Source organism: Staurois parvus, unplaced genomic scaffold (assembly GCF_062004578.1).
Source record: "Staurois parvus isolate SC_StPar_1 unplaced genomic scaffold, SC_StPar_1.0 ptg000675l, whole genome shotgun sequence".
Classification (NCBI taxonomy): Eukaryota; Metazoa; Chordata; class Amphibia; order Anura; family Ranidae; genus Staurois; species Staurois parvus.
The window spans coordinates 66,386-91,389 of record NW_028318471.1 but is presented as its reverse complement, the minus strand read 5'-3'; the positions used below and the strand labels follow the sequence as shown (position 1 = coordinate 91,389).

Sequence of the window (25,004 nt, the reverse complement as noted above, 5' to 3'; positions counted from 1 at the left end):
ATATTATACATGGAGATCATATCCCCCCTTATGTATTATACATGGAGATCATATCCCTCCTTATGTATTATACATGGAGATCATATCCCCCCTTATGTATTATACATGGAGATCATATCCCCCCTTATGTATTATACATGGAGATCATATCCCCCCTTATGTATTATACATGGAGATCATATCCCCCTTATGTATTATACATGGAGATCATATCCCCCTTATGTATTATACATGGAGATCATATCCCCCTTATGTATTATACATGGAGATCATATCCCCCTTATGTATTATACATGGAGATCATATCCCCCCTTATGTATTATACATGGAGATCATATCCCCCCTTATGTATTATACATGGAGATCATATCCCCTCTTATGTATTATACATGGAGATCATATCCCCCCTTATGTATTATACATGGAGATCATATCCCCCTTATGTATTATACATGGAGATCATATCCCCCCTTATGTATTATACATGGAGATCATATCCCCCCTTATGTATTATACATGGAGATCATATCCCCCCTTATGTATTCTACATGGAGATCATATCCCCCCTTATGTATTATACATGGAGATCATATCCCCCCTTATGTATTATACATGGAGATCATATCCCCTCTTATGTATTATACATGGAGATCATATCCCCCTTATGTATTATACATGGAGATCATATCCCCCCTTATGTATTATACATGGAGATCATATCCCCCCCTTATGTATTATACATGGAGATCATATCCCCCCTTATGTATTATACATGGTGATCATATCCCCCCTTATGTATTATACATGGAGATCATATCCCCCCTTATGTATTATACATGGAGATCATATCCTCCCTTATGTATTATACATGGAGATCATATCCTCCCTTATGTATTATACATGGAGATCATATCCCCCCTTATGTATTATACATGGAGATCATATCCCCCCTTATGTATTATACATGGTGATCATATCCCCCTTATGTATTATACATGGTGATCATATCCCCCCTTATGTATTATACATGGTGATCATATCCCCCTTATGTATTATACATGGTGATCATATCCCCCCTTATGTATTATACATGGAGATCATATCCCCCCTTATGTATTATACATGGAGATCATATCCTCCCTTATGTATTATACATGGAGATCATATCCCCCCTTATGTATTATACATGGAGATCATATCCCCCCTTATGTATTATACATGGTGATCATATCCCCCTTATGTATTATACATGGTGATCATATCCCCCCTTATGTATTATACATGGAGATCATATCCCCCCTTATGTATTATACATGGTGATCATATCCCCCTTATGTATTATACATGGTGATCATATCCCCCCTTATGTATTATACATGGTGATCATATCCCCCTTATGTATTATACATGGTGATCATATCCCCCTTATGTATTATACATGGTGATCATATCCCCCCTTATGTATTATACATGGAGATCATATCCCCCCTTATGTATTATACATGGTGATCATATCCCCCCTTATGTATTATACATGGTGATCATATCCCCCCTTATGTATTATACATGGAGATCATATCCCCCCCTTATGTATTATACATGGTGATCATATCCCCCCTTATGTATTATACATGGAGATCATATCCCCCCTTATGTATTATACATGGAGATCATACCCCCCCCTTATGTATTATACATGAAGATCATATCCCCTCTTATGTATTATACATGGAGATCATATCCCCTCTTATGTATTATACATGGAGATCATATCCCCCTTATGTATTATACATGGAGATCATATCCCCCCTTATGTATTATACATGGAGATCATATCCCCCCTTATGTATTATACATGGAGATCATATCCCCCCCTTATGTATTATACATGGAGATCATATCCCCCCCTTATGTATTATACATGGAGATCATATCCCCCCTTATGTACTATACATGGAGATCATACCCCCCCTTATGTATTATACATGGTGATCATATCCCCCCTTATGTATTATACATGGAGATCATATCCCCCCTTATGTATTATACATGGTGATCATATCCCCCTTATGTATTATAGATGGTGATCATATTTCCCTCTTCCCTCCTCCCAGATTGTCTGCCCTCCCTCCTGTTAGGGATAGCAGTGACATCCAGGGCTGCCACTCCTGAGCTTGCCAACCCCATATCTTCACCCAACTTGGCAAATCTGTTTGGGTGCACAAACCCAGGGCAGGCCTTCCTTTTCTGTGAGCCCCTACCACTCCCTCTCATTACAGTAACACATCTTCCTACCTGATAATCCTGATTAGCCCTCCACATCAATCCCATTAACTACCTGCTCAGGAAGCAGAAGATCCCTTCTAGGTACTTATATAGTGCCATCAATTTACGCAGCGCTTTACATATACAGTAATATACATTCACATCAGTCCCTGCCCTCAAGGAGCTTACAATCTAAGGTCCCTAACTCACATTCATACATACACATGCCAGGGTCAATTTAGACAGGAGCCAACCTACCAGCATGTCTTCGGAGTAAGGGAGGAAACTTGAGTACCTGAAGGAATCTCCAGACAGGTAGTGCCATGGTTGCGATTTGAACAAACCCCAAATTATGTCCCACTGTTAGCGTCCAGTGGGAGGAATAGTGCCCCAAGGACCAGATAAAAGCAAGCAAAGGGCCTCATCTATCCCTTAGGCCACAGGTTGGAGACCAACGTCCTATGGCAAAGCACAGAAAGTGTTATCATAGGGGAACATTTGGGACATGTAACAATCTCAATTGAGGCCACAAAGATAACCCTGTTGCAGGAAGGCCATCAGTGAATGAAATAATTATTTTAAAAAAAATTTGAAGTATGAACAAAACTTAACAAATGATTTGAGGTCCAGGATCGGAGAGACAGACCCACCTTGATTACTTACTAAATGGGTTTAAAAAAGAAAAGAAAGGGCACAGGAGCCACCACTCCCAGGGCAAGAGTCACCATACCGACTTGGGAAAAGTCATGGCTCTCTGCAGAAAAGGAGGAGAAAAACCTGCTGGGTTTAAAAAAAAATCTAGAGGCAAAAATAATTATTTGATCCCCTTCAGATTTTGTAAGTTTGCCTACTTACAAAGAAATGAAGGGTGTATCATTTTTATCATAGGTGTATTTTAAATGATAGAGACAGACTCTTAACCGAAAATCCAGAAAAAAACACAGGATACAAATATTATAAATTGAGTTGCAGTTCAGTGAGTAAAATAAATATTTGATCCCCTACCAACCAACAATAATTCTGGCTCCCACAGACTGGATATGTGCTCATGTAGTACACAGATTAGTCCGGTCAATTTAAGAAGGTGCTCCTAATGACAACTCATTATGTGTATAAAAGACACCTGTCCACAGAATCTCTTTCTTCCATTCAAACCTCATCACCAAGGGCATAAGATCAAACAGCTGTCAAAGGACGTCAGGGACAAGATTGTAGACCTGCACAAGGCTGGAATGGGCTACAATACCATCAGCGAGAAGCCTGGAGAGGAGATAACTGTTGGACCACTTATTTGCAAATGTAAGAAATACCAAATAACCATCAATCGCCCTCAGTCTGGAGCTCCATGCAAGAGTTTGCCTCATGGAGTAAGGATAATCATGAGAAAAGTGAGGGATCAGCCCAGAACTAAATAGGAGGAGCTTGTGAATGATTTCAAGGCAGTTGGGATCATGGTCACCAAACAAACCATTGGTAAAACAATACACTGTGTCAGGGTCTGCCGCGGCGTCTCGTCCGGTGCATGCGCAGTCTCGGCGGCTCGCGCCAGGATATGGGCACTAGGTCGCGGCCGGCCGCGGCTGAGGGAGACTCGCGCATGCGCAGTAGGCGCCGCGAGTACACGCTGGGCGGCCAATGACAGCGCAGGGCGCGGTATTTAAAGATACCCTGCGCTATCACAAATCGCCGCAAGGTCTATCCTGTTACCTGAGTTCCTGTATCCCTGTGAGTAAAGTTATTTGACCTGGATTGTCCTGACTACGCTGCCTTCTCCTGCTTTTGACCCGGATTGTTCTGACTACGTTGCCTTCTCCTGTCCTGACCCCCGGCTTTTTTAACCCCTCTGCGGACTGACCTTTCCTATACTGACCCTGCGTGTGACCTGACTATTCTTTGCCTGCCGATTCTGTACCTCGCTGCTCCACGGTGACAACTGGCTAGTTTGACTACGATCCATCCATCCATCCATCCTGCCTGGGCCTGCCGGTCTCCTCACATCTGGCTCTCCTCCTGTATCCATCCCCGGCAGTTCCCTCTGCCACGGGTGGGATTGCTCGGAGGTCGTGACCTGGTCCTGGTCTGCTTCAAGTCCATCCCCACCATCAGGGGCCCTGGTGAACATGCAGACCGGGACTTAGACTCCACGCTCTGGGTTTTCCTGTCCAGTGGGCTGCCAGAGGCACCACCTGGCAGATCCGTAACACACTGCCATGGATTGAAATCCATCAGCGCCCACCAGGTCCCCCTTCTCAAGAAGGCACATGTACAGGCCCATCTGAAGTTTGCCAATGAACATCTAAATGATTCAGAGAAGGATTGGGAGAAAGTACTGTGGTCAGATGAGACCAAAATTGAGCTCTTTGGTATAAACTTGACTCGCCATGTTTGGATGAAGTTAAATGCTAACTATGACCCTAAGAACAACATCCCTAAAGTCAAGCACGGAGGTGGAAACATTAGTCTTTGGGGCTGTTTCCCTGCTCAGCCTCAGCCAGAACACTGAATATGGTCATGGATGGGACTTCTAGCATGACAATGACCTAAAACATACCCCCAAGGCAACAAAGGAGTGGTTCAAAAAGAAGCACATTAAGGTCAAGGAGTGGCTTAGCCTGTCTCCAGACCTTAATCCTATAGAAAGTTTATGGAGGGAGCTGAAACTTCGAGTTGCCAAGCGAAAGCCAAGAAACCTTAAGGATTTAGAGAAGATCTGCAAAGAAGAGTGGACCAAAATCCCTCCTGAGATGTGTGCAAACCTGGTAACCAACTACAAGAAACGCCTCACCTCTCTGCTTCTCAACAAGCTTTTCTCCACCAAGTACTAAGTCTTGTTTTGCTTGGGGATCAAATACCTGTTTTACTCACTGAACTGCAACTCAATTTATAACATTTGTATCATGTGTTTTTTCTGGATTTTCGGTTGATATTCTGTCTCTATCACTTCCATACCGGGCACTTTTACCCCCTTCCTGCCCAGGCCAATTTTCAGGTTTCAGCGCTCTCACACTTTCAATGACAATTGCGCGGTCATTCAACATTGTACCCAAACTAAAATTTTATCATTTTCTTCACACAACTAGAGCTTTCTTTTGGTGGTATTTAATCACCGCTGGGGTTTTTATTTTTTGCTAAATTAACAAAAAAAAACAAAAATTTTGAAAAAAAAACATTTTCTTTGTTTCTGTAATAAAAGTTTGCAAATAAATAATTGTTCTTCATAAATTTAGGCCAAAATGTATTCTGCTACATGTCTTTGGTGAAAATAACTCAAATTAGTATTTATTATTTAATCTGTAGGAAAGTTATAGAGTTCACAAACTATGGTATAGATCTGAATATTGATCAATCCTGAAGTACTGACAGCCAATCTAATTTCTTGAGGTCCAAGAATGTCAGAACAGTACAGATATCCCCCAAATGTCAGAACAGTACAGATATCCCCCAAATGTCAGAACAGTACAGATATCCCCCAAATGTCAGGACAGTACAGATATCCCCCAAATGTCAGAACAGTACAGATATCCCCCAAATGACCCCTTTTTGCAGAGTAGACAGTCCGACGTACTTCATAAGAGGAATGGCGAGTTTATTGAAGTTGTAATTTTTTTGTCATACTTTTTGGAAATGAAGAAATAGAAAAAATTATTTTCACTATTTTTTTTTACATACTGTCACCAGTGCAGTACAGCGTCATCATATAACTGGCATGGCGGTGATCAGGGACACTGACTGGTGACAGTCCGAAAAAAAAATTGATAATTTTTTTTTATTATTTTTTTTTTATTACATTGTTTTCTCTTTTTTTAAGATTTTTTTTTCATATTTCACTATGACCAAAGTAGTACCATAGTAACATTGTACTACTTTGGGAAAGTGATCTTTTTTTTTTTTTTTTTAACACAATTTGCTTATAGCAAAGAATTACTTTGCTATAAGCAAGCATTTACCTGAATGACATCGATTCATTCAGGGTTTTTTTTTTTTCTTAACTGTGATTTGGCCACAGCTAATCACATGACACAGCTGGGCTGTGATTGGCCCAGCTTGTGCATGTGATCGCTGTGACCATTCACAGCAAGCCACACTTGTATACAATGGATGGCATGATAGGAAGCCATCTATTGTATACAACTGTCATGTGACCTGCTGTCACATGGTACCGGCAACGGGGCTGGTACTCAGATCTGTCATCGGCCGTGTCTGAGGTACACGTGGCTCTGCGGGCATGCAAACTGCGCATGCCCGAAAGGACGCCATATGGCGTCCACCCAGAGTGGTGATGGTTTTTGCCGGTCGCCATTTGGCCATAGACCAGGCGGGAAGTGGTTAAAATACACCTATGATAAAAATTATAGACCCTTCATTTCTTTGTAAGTGGCCAAACTTACAAAATCTGCAGGGGATCAAATAATTATTTTCCCCACTGTATTTAGTATCCTGAGGATGAAGATTTTTTTAGGGAGACTTTTTGGATCAAATAGGGAAAACAAAGTCTTCTGTAGCATCTTTGATGGTATGGAAAAAACCTCAGAGTAGTCTGTCCTCTATGAAAGGTGGCTGGACCAGGGATCTCTTGAATGCCTGGCCTGTAGACCAACATTTTGACCAAAGTACCCTGCTGAGCTGAAACAACCTATCATATGTTTTGTGTCCAAGGAGGGATCACGGGTAAATTTTATCTCCATTAGCTGATCCATTAAATCCACCAGGTGGTAGAAAGCGTCCTCAGAAACTAAGTCTTTTAGTCACCACTGGGCTAGAAGAGAGGACTGCACAAACAAACAAAACATTTTCTCAGACCACTTACCAGCTAGCCTGCAAAAAAAACTACACTGTGCAACAATTTACATTAAAAACAAAGGGTTTAGTGGCACACATTTGAAAATATATGTAGAAGCCACACCGCCTCGTCAAGGCTCCTCTGTAAAGTGTGGTCCTATCTCTAATATTTGAGAGTCTCCATAGTGGAGCCTATATAGCAGGGAATAAATTAAGGGCAGGTATGCCAGGAAGGAGTCCACTCCACCTTAAAGGTACAGGGACACATTAGAAGCCCAGCAAGAGCACAATAGCAGCTGAAGGCGTCCAATGTGTCCCTGCGCCAAATCTGCGAAACATGCTATAATAAAATGGCAACCACCCAATTAATAACTAGATTTTGAGGTAGATACAAAAACCCTAACAGAGAAAAACTAATGGGGCTTTTTAAGGCACCATACCATATGGAAATATAAAGATGCACAACATGAAAACACTAGATAAAATAGAACATATTTTATTGTCCTTTTATGAAAAAAAACACATAAGTGGTAAGAGAGACCAATTTGTCAGCCACAATAGACACATGCATAGTAAAGCAGCAAAAACATAATATAAATCTATAAGTAACAAAAAGTAGCAAAAGCGTCACGAGCAAGAGTCTAAAAGCCCCAACAATAACATCGATCGTCATTAGGCAAATATATATCCATAAAGTTGAATTAAAGAAATGGATAATTGATCCAGAAATCCGACGCGTTTCGTGGGATATGATCCACTGCCTCAGGGAATTTAGGAAAATAAAATAACAGTGCCGATGATGATGCTCTGTACAATAGTAACACCTGATGTAGATGAAGATCAATATTGGCAGAAAATACAAGAAAGCCTTATTCAGCGGACACCGAGGAGGAAACCACCAGTCCAGGAGTACCTCTGGTCCTATTAGGGAACCATCAGTCCAAGAGCACCTCTGGTCAGATAAACAGCAGAAAGCCAAACCAATGTCCGTTCCAGTTGTGCAAGGCTGCAGTAACCAATCATCAAAATTCAATGATGAAACCCAAGCTTAGCCATATTTAGATGGTAAAAGAGCAGAAGTTCCAGTAATGGACAAAAACAGGGCAAAACCTGCCCAAACAAGATCCCCAGTGTAGTCCTTGTAGGCCAGAGCCTTTCCCCCCCTTTTTGTTACTTACAGATTTATATTATGTTTTTGCTGCTTTACTATGCATGTGTCTATTTTGGCTGACCAATTGGTCTCTCTTACCACTTATGTGATTTTTTTCATAAAATGACAATAAAACATATTCTATATTATCTAGTGTTTTCATGTTGTGCATCTTTATATTTTCATATGGTATGGTGCCTTAAAAAGCCCCATTAGTTTTTCTCTGTTAGGGTTTTTGTATCTCTCTGATTAATTAGGGGTGTGGCACCTATAAAACCAATATACAAGGACAGGTGAGATTGTATGTCTCTTCAGTTCCCGTCCTATTTTTTATCTAACTAGATTTTGAGGTAAGATGCTCATGGAAGGGCATTGCACAGCACAGATACCCCAGAATACTCACCAGCTAGCCTGCAACAAAAAAAAATACACTGTTTGCATTAAAAACAGAGGTCTTAGCTGCACACATTTGCATGTGCAAGCCGCAATGCCTCCCCAAGGCTTCTCTGCAAAGTGCGGTCCTGGCTCTTATATTTGACTCTCCATAGTGGAGCATACTGTATATAGCAATGGATAAATTAAGGGCAGGTTTGCCTGGAGGGAGCCCATTCCTCCCTAAAGGTGCAGGGACACATTAGAAGCCCAGCAAGACCACAATGGCGACTGAAGGCATCCAGTGCATCCCCACTCCAAATCCAACAAGCTATAATAAAATGGCAACCACCCCAATTTATAACTAACACATTTGCAAGCAGGGGTGGACTGACAACTCATGGGGCCCCTGGGCAATAGGGGATCATGGGGCCCCTGTGTCCTTGCCCAAACTCAAAAAAGCCTATGAAAAAGGCATCTCATGGGGCGAAGAAAAAACTGACAAAGAAAAAAAAAAAGGAAAAAACTGGTCACCTACCTAGGTCTATAACTGGCTTTTTAAACAGTGAACATGGAAGGCGTCACAAAGTAAAAAAAAGGACTATCCAGTTCAACTTGCCAGCCTACCCCAGTCTAATAATGGCTATTGTTGGCAAGGAACATGGAAAACTATAACTTATCAAAAGAGGGGGATAAGAAAGCCAGTTCAAACTGCCAGCCAGTTAGCCAACTATCAAAATCCAAACCCTACTGACCCCGGGCCCTCGGGCTGTGCCTGAGTTTCCAAATGGTCAGTCTGCCCATTTGCAAGTATACGTGGAAGCTGCACCGCCTCGTCAAGGCTCCTCTGTAAAGTGCGGTCCTAACTCTAATATTTGAGAGTCTCCATAGTGGAGCATATAGAGTAGTGGATAAATGAAAGCAGTATTAAACCCAAAAAGCATACATTTATTTTATTGCAGCTGGCCAAGTCTTAAAAATGTGGTGGCTGCATTAATTTTCCTTTTAAGGCTTTATTTCCTTCAGTCTTCATGCACACGGGACGTTTTTGCAGCTGCTGTTTTTGGCTTTTCACGTTTTTTTCTACAGCCAGTAAACCCCCCCAGCATGTTATCCTATGTGTCCATGCACACATAGACTGGAATCAACGTTTTTCAGCCGGAAAAAAAAACCCAGGACTAGTGGGTTTCTAGAGGAGATTTTTATCTGTAAAAATGCACTAACGCTGAAAAACATGGCAAAATGCGGTAAATCGCAGCAAACTGGTGTTTTTGGACTTTCTTTGCCAAAAAAAAAAAACTTTTTTGGTAACAAAAACCGCTAAAAAAGCAAACAAAACTCCGCTAAACGCGAATACAAAAACGCTGAAAAACTTGCGTTTTTAATGAGACTTTACACAGCTAACGTTACCAGCGTTATTAAACTGCCCCGTGCGCATGGAGCCTTATTTTCACCTGGTGATCCAGCCAGTAAGTCTGCTGTTTTGTTTTTTTAAAGAACAATCTCTCCAACAGAATGTATCAGTATGCAGGGATGGAACAAACCATTGAACACTGGCAGGGGTGCTTCCAATAATCAGCTTTTATTTATGGAAAACCTTTATCCCAAAAGGAAAATAAATGTTTCCTGTAACTGATTTTAAAATGTAAGCTGGAGTTTGGCTTGAATTTGTTAGTGTATCTAAATGTGCCAGTCCATCTAACACTCCCTTCCCCCTCAGACTGACAATGCCGCTGTCTGTTGTGCCCCCTGTGATCCTTCATCCAGGGTGGGGGCGCTCTAATACAGTAGCTATCAGATAAAGGGTGAATAATTATGTGTAGTGTATGCAGAGCAGCCTCCATAGGATGACCTTAGGTAGAATGGATGTGGTCAACTTTGACCTTCTGCTCCATTAATGTCCTCACCATGGAATCGGCTTTCAAAATAGTGACAAGATGGTATCTTGTCCCTTCTCGCCTAACTTTTCTCCACCCATCAACCCCCAACGCTTGTTTTCGCGGCTGCAACGCACCAGTAGATGTCCTACACATATGGTGGACATGCCCTATGATTTCTCAATTTTGGTCAAAACTCAACGCCATCAATCTGCTATAGGCCGGGAGGGATACTCGCCGTTATGACTGGGCGTCATATGACGTCCCGTCAAAACAAGTCGTTCACGGGGCCGCGGGGCCATGCAGCAGCACGATCTGTCACCGGCTGTGTCCATGGGACACAGCCAATGACATATCACTACACCGGCCCGTTGTCAGTGTCATGTGATCACTGTGACCAATCACAGCAGATCACATGTCAATTGTATACAATGGATGGCTTCCTGTCATGCCATCCATTGTATACAATTATGTTGTTAGCTGTGACTGGTCAAGGCAGTCACATAATACATACAGGGCCAATCACAGCCCATCTCTATCATGTGAGCAGCTTTGCCCAATCACAGCTAACCACAACAAAAGACTGAATTAATCAGTTTCATTCAGTAACAATGATTGCAAATATCAATGATATACATTGGTAGTAGCAATCATAATGTGTTAAAAAAAAAAAAAACCAAAATCCTTATAATTTGCCCAGAGTAGTTCAATGGTAACATTGTATTTCTTTGGTCACAGTGTGATGAAAAAATAAAATAGTAAAAAAAAATAAAAAAAAATAATAGAAAGATTTGAAAAAAAAAATACAAATTCAATTATTATTATTTTCACCAAAGAAATGTAGCAGAATAATTGTTGACCTAAATTTATGAAGAAATGTTACTTATTTGCAAAATTTTATAATAGAAAAAAAGAAAAGTTTTTTCTGTTTTATTTAACAAAAATAAAAAAACTCAGTGGTGATTAAAAACCACCAAAAGAAAGCTCTATTTGTGTGACAAAAATGATAAAAATATCATATGGGTACAGTGTTGCATGACCGCGCAATTGTCATTCAAAGTGCAACAGCGCCAAAAGCTGAAAATTGGCCTGGGCAGGAAGGGGGTGAATGTGCCCGGTATTGAAGGGGTAAAATTACTTCAATCACTTCTCACTTTCCCCTTCCGAGACCCCTAGTATATTATCTTACACTTAAATCCCCCGGGTACGCCTAAACACAAATACAAACTAGCCACTCATGTACTACTGGCGGCCAAACTATTGCGAAAGTCTGGAAACAGCAGTTCACATCCTTTGCAGAAGTGCACCGCCGCCTTGATTTCTTCTGGATAGCATACTCTCAGACACCCCCGAGCAGGGGCCGACTGACCATTTGGAAACTTGGGCGCCGCCCAAGGGCCCGAGGTCAGTTGAGGGCCCCTTGAGATGCCTCCGGTACCTTTTTCATAGGCTTTTTTGAGTTTGGGCAAGGACACAGGGGCCCCATGATCCCCTATTGCCCGGGGGCCCCATGAGCTGTCAGTCCGCCCCTGCCCCCGAGCGCTTCCTTAAAACCCCGACTCTGTGGATTCAATATCCCACCCGGAAATTTCAGTTCATATTACTTCACTATGAACCGACCACACGTCACAAACTGCATTCAGGCGCATTGTCAGTCCATTCCTTACTAGTCCCCACTCTTCACTTTCTTCTTTGGTTCCCATTTCTGAGCTCTTCCGCAGGGATGTATGTCGCAAAAACTGCACAAAACACAGTGAAGTTCGCAGTTCAACCATTTTGTAGGCACCTCCATCTTGGTACGGAGTATATATTGTGTCTCTCATCCCTTATTCTCCTTCCCCCTCCCTGAGAGGCACAGTAACAGATGTGTGTGTGCTGGTTATGGGTCAACAGCAGGGCAAGGCATCCCTAGTTCGGTGCCGAGCAGTCTGCGAAAGTGTAGCCTTCCTCACCTAAGTCATGATAAGGCCACCATTCCTCAGAGAATTGGAAAAGCACTGTCCCAAGAACCTGTGTGATTTCCCACCTTGGAAAACAGATAACAGAGCTTTCCCAGGAGTTGAAAGAGATGCTGACCTGATGAAAAAGTATAAGCAAATATGAGTTATGGGAATCTTTTTACTCTAGTAAGGCAACCACCCATAACTACACGCCCTAACAGAGTATTGGTCAGTTACTCAGAGCCACCCCCAGCTGGGACACTTTAAAAAACAGGCTATCAGGCTTAAAGTTAAGTTGAAGACCTCTCCCAATTGTAACATCAATATACCACCTGGGGAGACCCTTTGCTCTGAAACTTGGATCTGCTTATGGCTAAGGCTTAATTGGCAAGTAACTTAACCCTTTAACTTCCTCTCTGATATCTCTTTGCTGTGCTATGGTTTTTTGTGTGTGTGTGTGTGTGTGTGTGTGTGTGTGTATATATATATATATATATATATATATATATATATATATATCTTAGTTACATCTTTTTCTATAAATATTTTATTGCACCTGTTTGACTCTTTTAGTAATAAATCTTTCTTTCTGAAAGTGTTAAATTGTTTCTAAAGCGCTTAATTGCAATTTACGAATTCCTGCTTGTGAAGAGACGCTACTGTGTTTGTTTAATCCTCTGCCCAATCGGCCTGCGGTGACCGTATTGGACAGACGACTTTTCAACCATTACAGTGTATATTTGATAAAGAGAGTTTCCCCTTTCTCTGTACAAAAAGGGGTGGTGGCAGTGTAAGGGTCAGTTGCGTAATTAACTTGACCCAGTAACAAGTGCATCCAGGCTGCAGGCACAGACTGAAGTCCATTAGCTGGGAAATCGCTGTGTAGGGTGCAGCTGGGTGTGGCATTGTTACACACGTCATATCGCGGTTTTAGATCGGCCGGTCCTTCGGTCACGAGTTTGGTGAAAAGGTCTGGGGTCTGACGCCGCGATCGTGACATATTGGTGGCAGCGGTTGTGAGATTGTCGCATGTTGGTGGCGGCGATCTTGCGATCGTGACATATTGTTGGCAGCGTACGTGGGATAATTGCATTAAGAGCTTCAGTGCAGTGTTAAAAATTGGCTCTGCACTGAAGGATTGTAACCTTTGTGGAAACAGTCCTTAGAAACAAGCGGTGCATATATATAGAGAGAGAGAGACATATAGCAACAGCTCCTTCCTTTTCCTACTATCTATTCTATCTTTGCTTGCAATTATGACTGGTGTAGCAGAATACGAGAATATGAGCAAAGGTGACTTGAAGGCAGAATGTACTTCAAGAGGATGGGACGTCGGTCGCAAAAATCGTGAAGATTTGATTAGTGATCTAGTGGAGTATGATATCCGAGCAGATCAGAACTCGGGGGAACTTGAACATGGAGGGGTTCCCGCTACTCACATTTCTAGTGGCTCAGAGACGGCCTCACAGGATGGGCATACAGAGACTGACACTGGAAGATCACCAAATGTTATGGTCACACCACCGGCTGAGCGGGCCAGCACCGGAGTGCCTGTAACCAGCAGAGACTCTCCTTAGATGCAGGAAGCCCTGAAACGTGTCATGGAGATGGATCCTATGGCATACTTGCAGTTCCTTGACCGCCAGGCTGAGAGAGCGGCGGAGAGAGAGGAATGCCGAGCAGCGGCTGAGAGAGAGGCGGCGCAGAGGGAAGCTGATCGTCGGCACGAGCTGGAGATGGCAAGGCTCCAGCCACAGCGACCGGGTCAGAACCTCGGGTCCCTAGATCACAGGGACGCCACTCTGGCCGTAGGCGCAGCCAAGTTTCCAGTAATGGAAAAGGACAGTGACATTGACACATACTTACTGTCAGTTGAAAAAGCGTGCCGTCAGTACCATGTGCCCCCAACTCAATGGGCTCGGTACCTGACACCAGGGCTACGAGGCAAGGCCCTGGATGCGTTTGTCGAATTGCCAGAGGGGCAAGACGATGACTATGAAGCCTTAAAAGATGCCATCATCCGGAAGTACCAGATGACCCCGGAAGTGTACCGCAAGCAGTTCAGGTCCATGCAGAAGGGACCTGGGGACTCTTACACGGATGTGGCGAGTCGCTTACGCACCACATTCCGACAGTGGACTAAGGGACTGACAGCTGAGTCCTATGAGTCTTTGGAGGATCTCATGATACGAGATCAGCTTTTGCACATTTGCCCGGCTGACGTCCGACAGTTTGTCTTGGAGAGGGAGCCAGCATCTACTAAAGCTGCAGCAGATCTGGCAGATACCTTTGTCCATACACGGGTGTCTGACCCTCGCAAGGCTCCTCCAAATGGCTGGAAAGGGGGGAAATCGCCCCTAGCAACTTCTCCTAGATCAGTGAGTAAAGCTTCTCCTCCGCCCACACCTGCAGCGCTTGGAGCCAAGCCATTCCTGCCTGACACCCGCAGATGTTTCACCTGTGGGAAAAGCGGACATCTCAGGACGCAGTGCCCTGAGCAGAAGCAGACAACATCATCTGGCCAGCCGGCCAGCAACTCTTCTTCTGTGCTGTTCGTTTGCAGGACGATGCGGGTAACCCCCGCCAACTTGCAGCCCGTTACCGTGGGCAACCGTTCTGTAACTGGTTTCCAGGACACCGGGGCAGAAGTCACCTTGATCCGTCCAGAGCTGATTGAGCCCCAGAACCTCATCCTAGGAAAGTTCCTTACCTTCACAGGAGTTGGGGGGACCCGTTCACGCATACCCTGTGCAAAGGTATTCCTAGATTGGGGTGCGGGAAGGGGGATGCGAGAGGTGGGGGTCTCTGAGGAAATTCCCACACCTGTTTTGTTGGGTGCTGACCTGGGCACTCGTTTCGTATTATGCCCCTGCCGAGAATACCCGGAAGGGCCCCCTGGAACTCTCTGGACATGCCAAGGTACTGTGGGCAGATATTAGGGTAATGTCTGGGCCACCGGTGGATGGACAGAGGGAGGGGGCTGGGAATGGAGTGGGGCTACAGGATTCTCCATTAGCTGGAGAACGTGAATAAATCCCCTTGCCTGGGGAGGTATTGAACTCATGTGTCATTGATATTATAAACGTGACTGTTGATAATGGGTGTAATGACAATGGGGATGATATTAATAATGTCAGTAACATTGATAGTAATGTCATTGATAATGTCAGTAATGTTGATGAGAACGTTGATAGTGCTAACGATAATTATGACATTCATGATGAAACAAATGATGCATTTTCAGTGTTGGGGGTCACCCACAGTGCTGTGAAGGGGGCAGAGGTACAATCTCTGGGGGCTGAGCAAAGGGAGGGTCTGGATAGGCCTGTCCCTTGCCCAGGCTCAAAAGATTGTGCCTTGATAAGTGCCCAACCGTTGGCCTTGTATAGGACTAGGCCGCCGGCTGGGACTTGTAGTTCCACGCATCAGGCAGCCCTGAAAAGCAATTCCCAAAGGAACTTCAGAGGTCAGCTAGCTGTGAGTTGCCCTAAGAAAGGTACACTACAGCCGGCTGGGACTTGTAGTTCCACGCATCAGGCAGCCCTGAAAAGCGATTCACAAAGGAGCTTCAGAGGTAAGCTAGCTGTGCCTTGTAGTTCCACGAGTAAGGCAGGTCTGGAAAAGCCATTCATATGGGGATTTCCACCTAGGGCTAGGTGTGAACTCCCCTGCTGGGAAGAGTCAACACAGGCCTGACAGGACTAATGGCCTATCCCCAGGGGGCTGGAAGCCTGAAAGCCTGTCAGTTGATCTGACTTGTCATGGTGTGTCAACAGGCAGACAGACAGATGTCATAGGCAGAGACAGCATGCTTGGATTTGGGGTGCAAGGGCCTTATTGGGGTGGATGCTTGGATTACAGAGAGAGGGCTGCAGTCCTCAGATCCAATCACCCCTTCCTGCTCCTCAGGTTCGGAAGCTGCTGGCAATACCTCTGATAGATGGTGTCCGGATTCAGGAGGTGCAGGCTGACTGGGCACAGAGACCAAGGGAAGGGCACAGTCAGGAATCCAGGGGTCAGCTAGAGTCTGGGCATCCCCGGTAGTCGCGGTCCTCAAGCAGGATACGAAGACCAGGATTTCTGAGGACCTTGGAAAACTGAACGCCAGCCCTGTGGTTGTGGCCTACCCCATGCCCAGGAGCCATGAGTACATGGAGCATCCGGAGGGTGCCCGCTGTTTTACCATCATGGACATGAGCAAGGGGTATGGGCCACCTTCTCTAACCCAGCAGGCTCAAGACAAGCCAGCCTTCGCTACCCCATGTGGCTTGCCTGAATCCACGGGAAGGCTAGTAGGAGTTGAGAACGCACCGACCACCTCTCCAGCGGTCAGGAATGGCCCGCAATGCGGAGTGGAACTGGGTGCAGTTGCCCACTTTAGGGGCCTTGTGGTGTTCGGCCCCGTCTGGGAAGAGCAACTTGGGCCCCTGTCACTAGTCAGGAACCAACTGCCCGCGCCTAGCCTGACAGTCGAGAAGGCTAACTGTCAGAGGGGCAGGTCAGTGGTTCAGTTTTGGAACACACTGGTAGGAAGAGACCCCCAGAGGTCTGGGCATGGGGAGACTGAGGCAGTTGTGGCCTGGTCTGCTCCCCAGGCCAAAAAGCAGGTTACGTCAGTCATGGGTGCCGCTGGCTATGGTAGGACGCCTGGATGCAACTATCATGGCTCAGCTGGACCTGTGACTGACCTAGCAGACAGGAAACTGGAGGAACTGGTGTCCTGGATGCTAACAGGTAACGAGGACTGTCCATCTTGGATGAAGGAACCTGTGGACCCCACTGGGAGGCGAGTTCCAGAATTCGCCTGTCCGGTTCCGGTGCACACAGGCGCTACTACCTTCAGGCCAGATGTAGTCCTGGGCCTGAGGAAGAAGGTGGGAGAGGGGAATCACCTTCTTTACCTCGACAAGAAGCTACATATTAATATGTTAGCAGGTGACCCCCCCCTCAGCCGAAGTGCTCTGTGAACAGGTGGGCACCCCGGCAGTGGCCACGGTATTCGGACAGCCACAGCCGACTGGTGCCCACCCGTGACCACCACTTGGTCGGCATAGCAGTGTTCCTGGGGGAGAACAGCTTCCCTGTCAGACGGAACTCGGTTCTCCCGCAGTGTAGCAGTACCAGGTCAACCCGAGGTGAACCTCTGGACAGAGGTCGGTTGCGTCAGGAGGGAAATTGTAGTTCCCTCCCATGCAACCACCTGGAGGGGAGGTGTCGCAAAAACTGCACAAAACACAGTGAAGTACGCAGTTCAACCATTTTGTAGGCACCTCCATCTTGGTACGGAGTATATATTGTGTCTCTCATCCCTTATTCTCCTTCCCCCTCCCTTCCTGAGAAGCACAGTGACAGATGTGTGTGTGCTGGTTATGGGTCAACAGCAGGGCAAGGCATCCCTAGTTCGGTGCCTAGCAGTCTGCGAAAGTGTAGCCTTCCTCACCTAAGTCATGATAAGGCCACCGTTCCTCAGAGAATTGGAGAAGCACTGTCCCAAGAACCTGTGTGATTTTCCACCTTGGAAAACAGATAACAGAGCTTTCCCAGGAGTTGAAAGAGATGCTGACCTGATGAAAAAGTATAGGCAAATATGAGTTATGGGAATCTTTTTACTCTAGTAAGGCAACCACCCATAACTACAAGCCCTAACAGAGTATTGGTCAGTTACTTAGAGCCACCCCCAGCTGGGACACTTTAAAAAACAGGCTAGCAGGCCTAATGTTAAGTTGAAGACCTCTCCCAATTGTAACATCAATATACCACCTGGGGAGACCCTTTGCTCTGAAACTTGGATCTGCTTAAGGCTAAGGCTTAATTAGCAAGTAACTTAACCCTTTAACTTCCTCTCTGATATCTCTTTGCTGTGCTATGGTTCTTTGTGTGTGTGTATATATATATATATATATATATATATATCTTAGTTACATCTTTTTCTGTAAATATTTTATTGCACCTGTTTGACTCTTTCAGTAATAAATCTTTCTTTCTGAAAGTGTTAACTTGTTTCTAAAGCACTTAATTGCAATTTACGAATTCCTGCCTCTAAAGAGACGCTACTGCGTTTGTTTAATCCTCTGCCCAATCGGCCTGCGGTGACTGTATTGGACAGACGACTTGTCAACCATTACAGTGTATATTTGATAAAGAGAGTTTCCCCTTTCTCTGTACTAAAAGGGGTGGTGGCAGTGTAAGGGTCAGTTGCGTAATTAACTTGACCCAGTAATAAGCGCATGCAGGCTGCAGGCACAGATTGAAATTCATTAGCTGGGAAATCGCTGCGTAGGGTGCAGCTGGGTGTGGCATTGTTACGCACGTCACGTGGTTTTAGATCGGCCGGTCCTTCGGTCACGAGTTTGGTGAGAAGGTCTGGGGTCTGACGCCGCGATCGTGACATATTGGTGGTTGCGGTCGTGAGATTGTCGCATGTTGGTGGCGGCGATCTTGCGATCGTGACAATGTTCCTCGAACCTTGCAATACCTACATACCTCTTATATAGTAATGCTGCTGTTGACTACTGCTTATAGCTGTAATCCTGCTTTTGTCATTGTCAGCGGTTTATATTCTCTACTTAAAACATTGAAAAACCAATAAAAATATATTGAAAAGAAAGGATGGACTAGGCATGTGTGTATGTATTTATGCATGTGTGCTTAACACTTCTCAATCCTAGAAAAAAAAAATATGTATATATATATGTTTTTTTTTTTTTGTATCTGATGTGTTTTCAAAGGAACACTTTGAAAACCCATCAGATCTCAATGGGGACAAATCTCCTGCTGGATATCTATACTGGACTTGGTAATGTGTTAGGAACGTAAGGATGTCCCATCGTTTGATGGAAATGAAAATGATCGACCTACAGAGGACTGAATTCAAAGGCACCCCAAAGATCAAAGTGAAAAATTGATGCAGCAGGCGAGTCCATTTTGCTGAAATTTCATTGCAGCAACTCAGAATGGTCCTCAGTAGTTTGTATGGCCCCCACGTGCTTGTATGCATGCCTGACAACGTCGGGCGAGGCTCCTAATGAGACCACGGATGGTGTCCTGGGGGATTTTCTCCCAGATCTGGACCAGGGCATCACTGAGCTCCTGGACAGTCTGAGGTGCAACCTGGTGGCGTCGGATGGACTGAAACATGACATCTCAGAGGTGTTCTATTGGATTTCGGTCAGAGGAGGGGGCCATTCAATGGTATCAATTCCTTCATCCTCCAGGAACTACCTGCATACTCTCGCCACATGAGGCCAGGCATTGTCATGCACTAGGAGGAACCCAGGACCCACTGCACCAGGAGGAACCCAGGACCCACTACACCAGGAGGAACCCAGGACCCACTGCACCAGGAGGAACCCAGGACCCACTGCACCAGGAGGAACCCAGGACCCACTACACCAGGAGGAACCCAGGACCCACTGCACCAGGAGGAACCAAGGACCCACTGCACCAGGAGGAACCCAGGACCCACTGCACCAGTGTAGGGTCTGACAATGGGTCCAAGGATTTCATCCTGATACCTAATGGCTGTCAGGGTGTCATTGTCTAGCCTGTAGAGGTCTGTGTGTCCCTCCATGGATATGCCTCCCCAGACCATCCCTGACCCACCACCAAAACGGTCATGCTGAACGATGTTACTGGCAGCAGAACGTTCTCCACGGCTTCTCCAGACCCTTTCATGTCTGTCACATGTGCTCAGGGTGAACCTGCTCTCATCTGTGAAAAGCACAGGGGGCCAGTGGTGGACCTGCCAATTCTGGTGTTCAATGGCAAATGCCAGTGGAGCTCTATGGTCCCGGGCAGTGAGCACAGGGCCCACTACACGACGTCGGGCCCTCGGGCCACCCTCATAAAGTCTGTTTCTGATTGTTTGGTCAGAGACATTCACACCAGTGGAATGCTGGAGGTCATTCTGTAGGGCTCTGGCAGGGCTCATCCTGGTCCTCCTTGCACAAAGGAGCAGATACCGGTCCTGCTGATGGGTTAAGGACCTTAGACGTCCCTGTCCAGCTCTCCTAGAGTAACTGTCTGTCTCCTGGAATCTCCTTCATGCTCTTGAGACTGTGCTGAGAGACAAAGCAAACCTTCTGGCAATGGCACGTATTGATGTACCATCCTGGAGGAGTTGGACTGCCTGTGCAACCTCTGTAGGGTCCAGGTATCACTTCATGCTACCAGTAGTGACACTGACCCTAGCCAAATGCAAAACTAAAGAAAAACAGTCAGAAAAGATAAGTAGGGAAACAAATGTCAGTGGCCTCCACCTGTAAAACCATTCCTGTTTTGGGGGTTGTCTCATTGTTGCCCATCTAGTGCACCTGTTGTTAATTTCATTAACACCAAAGAAGCTGAAACTGATGAACAACCCCCTCTGCTACTTACCTGACCAGATCAATATCCCAGGAGTGTCATTGACTTGATGCTATACTACAAAGTGTTCCTTTCCTTCCTCTGAGCAGTGTATATACTGTATACATATATATATATGTAGGGCAGGGATAGGTATATATTGTGTATATATGTATATATAGGGTAGGGCAGGGATAGGTATATATTGTGTATATATATATATATAGGGTAGGGAAGGGATAGGTATATACTGTATATATAGGGCAGGGATAGGTATATACTGTATATATATATATATATATATATATATATATATATATATATATATATGGTAGGGCAGGGATAGGTATGTACTGTGTATATATATATATATGTAGGGCAGGGATAGGTATGTACTGTATATATATATATATATAGGGTAGGGCAGGGATAGGTATATACTGTATATATATATAGGGTAGGGCAGGGATAGGTATATACTGTAAATATATATATATATATATATATATATATATATAGGGTAGGGCAGGGATAGGTATATACTGTATATATATATATAGGGTAAGGCAGGGATAGGTATATACTGTGTGTATATATATATATATAGGTATATTCTGTGTGTATATATATATATATGTAGGGCAGGGATCAGTATATATTGTATATATAGGGTAAGGCAGGGATAGGTATATACTGTATATATATATAGGGCAGGGATAGGTATATACTGTATATATATATAGGGTAGGGCAGGGATAGGTATATACTGCATATATATATATATATGAAGGGCAGGGACAGGTATATACTGTATATATATATATAGGGTAGGGCAGGGATAGGTATATACTGTATATATATAGGGTAGGGCAGGGATCAGTATATATATATATATAGGGTAGGGCAGGGATCAGTATATATTGTATATATAGGGTAGGGCAGGGATCAGTATATATTGTATATATAGGGTAGGGCAGGGACAGGTATATATCTCTCTATACATATAATTAGAACATTGTATTTCAGACCACAAATCCCAGCACGTGTCGATGACAGATCTCTACTCTGACCACACATAGGTTCTCCAGGCAGATCAACTTCTGGCTCCTCCCACCTCCCTGCTGGACTGCCTCCTTCAACACACTATTCCTTCTCAGAAGCTCCTCCCACACCAATTACCGGACCGCCCCTCTTTCCTTACACTGCTTGTCAAGCAGCTCCTCCCACCTCCCCGCCCACTTATTTACTAGTCCCAGTGGCGACGCCATTTCCCCGCCTCTCTCAGACGCGGACGGGGCGTGGCCGCCGCACGTGGTGAAGCGTACGTCCCTGTGTAGGACGCTGGTCCTCCGTACAGGCTCCGCCCCCCTCCGTTTCTCAATCGTCCAATCAGCGATACAAGGGCTCCCTCCGCTGACTGGCCAACAAGAGCCGATAGTGTGACGTGCCTCCCTGACGTGTGAGAAGTGGGCGGGGAGACGGAGGTGCTCGGGAGGTTCACATACACACGGAGAGAGCGGGAAGGGTGCGCGCGTTGGCCGTCCGGTGTCACGAGCTGAGCGGGTGACCGAGAAGAGGAGGAGGAGACAGAGCGGGAGGAGAACGAAGACAGGCCGAGGCCCCGGGGCAGCCAGCAGGTGAGAGAGAGGAGCCCGGCCTAGGCCTCACATCACCGCACTCCGCATTGTACCATCTCCTCATCTCTCCTGTCACACTGAGCGCCGGGTATAGACCGCTACATCCCCGGACCTGACAGTATTCTCACCCCGGGGACTCGGGCCTCACTACACTGACAGGACACACCACATGGCCTCCCCACTACCCCTCACCGCCCCGACAGCCAATCCGCGTCCACATTCCTGTGTGGAATAGTAGAAGACAGAATCTGATTGGTTACACGGCAGAGCGGCTCCAGATGGAATCCCCCCCCATTGGGTGCAGTTCTCTGACCCTCCACTAGTGGCATCATCTTCATCCTCACTACTCCCCATGTGTGATGTCACATGATGGAGGACCTCAATACACCCCTCCCCCTACTACTCATTGTACCCTCATCATCCTCACTGCCCCCCATGTTCTGATATCACATGGAGAACCCCTGTACACCCCTCCCCCTACTCATTACCCCCCATGTACTGATATCACATGGAGGACCCCCTATACACCCCTCCCCCTACTAACTGTACCCTCATCATCCTCACTGCCCCCCGTGTTCTGATATCACATGGAGGACCCCTGTACACCCCACTCCTCACTACCCCCCATGTACTGATATCACATGGAGGATCCCTATACACCCCTCCCTCTACTCCTCACTACCCCCCATGTACTGAAATCACATGGAGGACCCCTATACACCCCTCCCCCTACTCACTACCCCCCATGTACTGAGATCACATGGAGGACCCCTGTACACCCCTCCCCCCTACTCCTCACTACCCCCCATGTACTGAAATCACATGGAGGACCCCTATACACCCCTCCCTCTACTCACTACCCCCCATGTACTGATATCACATGGAGGACCCCTATACACCCCTCCCCCTACTCCTCACTACCCCCCATGTACTGATATCACATGGAGGACCCCTGTACACTCCTCCCCCTACTACTCACTACCCTCATCCTCACTGCCTCCCATGTTCTGATATCACATGGAGGACCCCTGTACACCCCCCCACTCCTCCCTACCCCCCCATGTACTGATATCACATGGAGGACCCCTATACCCCCCACTCCTCACTACCCCCCCCCCCATGTACTGATATCACATGGAGGACCCCTATACCCCCCACTCCTCACTTCCCCCCCCCCCCCATGTACTGATATCACATGGAGGACCCCTATACCCCCCACTCCTCACTACCTCCCCCCCCATGTACTGATATCACATGGAGGACCCCTATACCCCCCACTCCTCACTACCACCCCCCCCCCCATGTACTGATGTCACATGGAGGACCCCTCCCTGTACTCCTCACTACCCCCCATATACTGATATTACATGGAGGACCCTTATACCCCCAACTCCTCACTACCCCCCCCCCCCCCCATGTACTGATATCACATGGAGGACCCCTGTACACCCCTCCCCCTACTCACTACCCCCCCAATGTACTGATATCACATCGAGGACCCCTATACACCCCTCCCCCTACTCCTCACTACCCCCTATGTACTGATATCACATGGAGGACCCCTATACACCCCTCCCCCCTACTCCTCACTACCCCACATATACTATCACATGGAGGACCCCTATACACCTCTCCCCCTACTCCTCACTACCCCCCATGTACTAATATCACGTGGAGGACCCCTATACACCCCTCCCTACCCCATATACTGATCTCACATGGAGGACCCCTATACACCCCTCCCCCTACTCACTGTACCCTCATCATCCTCACTGCCCCCCATGTACTGATATCACATGATGGAGGACCCCTATACACCCCTCCCTCTACTCACTACCCCCCATGTACTGAAATCACATGGAGGACCCCTATACACCCCTCCATCTACTCACTACCCCCCATGTACTGATATCACATGGAGGACCCCTATACACCCCTCCCCCTACTCCTCACTACCCCCCATGTACTGATATCACATGTAGGACCCCTGTACACTCCTCCCCCTACTACTCACTACCCTCATCCTCACTGCCTCCCATGTTCTGATATCACATGGAGGACCCCTGTACACCCCCCCACTCCTCACTACCCCCCCATGTACTGATATCACATGGAGGACCCCTATACCCCCCACTCCTCACTACCCCCCCCCCCCCATGTACTGATATCACATGGAGGACCCCTATACCTCCCACTCCTCACTACCCCCCCCCTTCCCCCCATGTACTGATATCACATGGAGGACCCCTATACCCCCCACTCCTCACTACCACCCCCCCCATGTACTGATATCACATGGAGGACCCCTATACTCCTCACTACCCCCCCCCCCCATGTACTGATATCACATGGAGGACCCCTCCCTGTACTCCTCACTACCCCCCATATACTGATATTACATGGAGGACCCTTATACCCCCAACTCCTCACTACCCCCCCCCCCCCCCCCATGTACTGATATCACATGGAGGACTCCTGTACACCCCTCCCCCTACTCCTCACTACCCCCCATATACTATCACATGGAGGACCCCTATACACCTCTCCCCCTACTCCTCACTACCCCCCATGTACTAATATCACGTGGAGGACCCCTATACACCCCTCCCTACCCCATTTACTGATCTCACATGGAGGACCC

At 46.2% G+C, this 25,004-nt stretch overlaps 1 protein-coding gene and 1 long non-coding RNA gene across 3 annotated transcripts in view; one reads left to right on the top strand and one right to left on the bottom strand.

The window, feature by feature from the left end:
* Positions 1-25,004, bottom strand: part of LOC149447674 (uncharacterized) — a 33,972-nt gene that overhangs the window by 5,374 nt on the left and 3,594 nt on the right. The window lies entirely within an intron of this gene.
* The window catches only part of PAIP2B (poly(A) binding protein interacting protein 2B), a 63,749-nt gene continuing 60,920 nt past the window's right edge, over positions 22,176-25,004 (top strand). The window contains exon 1 of one of the 2 annotated variants that reach the window (XM_089652233.1): positions 22,176-22,363. The gene's annotated coding sequence lies outside the window, so the exon portion shown is untranslated. The remainder of the gene's footprint in view (positions 22,364-25,004) is intronic. The other variant, XM_089652232.1, reaches the window with a different exon arrangement.